The following is a 218-nucleotide window of genomic DNA, read 5'->3' as shown; positions in this document are numbered from 1 at the left end:
GAGCAGGGAAGGGGCCCGTATCGAGGGGGGACAGCCCCGCACGGGGCACGCTCAGCCGGCATCTCCCTCCCTGCTAGCCCCGCTCAAAGCCCAGCTTCGCCCAGCTCTTCCCCCCTCCCCTTGGCCTCAGTCAGGCGGCACGCGCTGCCTGGCCGCCAGCTCCGGCGGCCCTAGCAACAATGCTTCTCGCGGGCACCCAATCAGCGGGCAGTTGCCTC

This window comes from Mauremys mutica, chromosome 7, assembly GCF_020497125.1.
Source record: "Mauremys mutica isolate MM-2020 ecotype Southern chromosome 7, ASM2049712v1, whole genome shotgun sequence".
Lineage (NCBI taxonomy): Eukaryota > Metazoa > Chordata > Testudines > Geoemydidae > Mauremys > Mauremys mutica.
Note: the sequence above shows the minus strand (reverse complement) of the source record.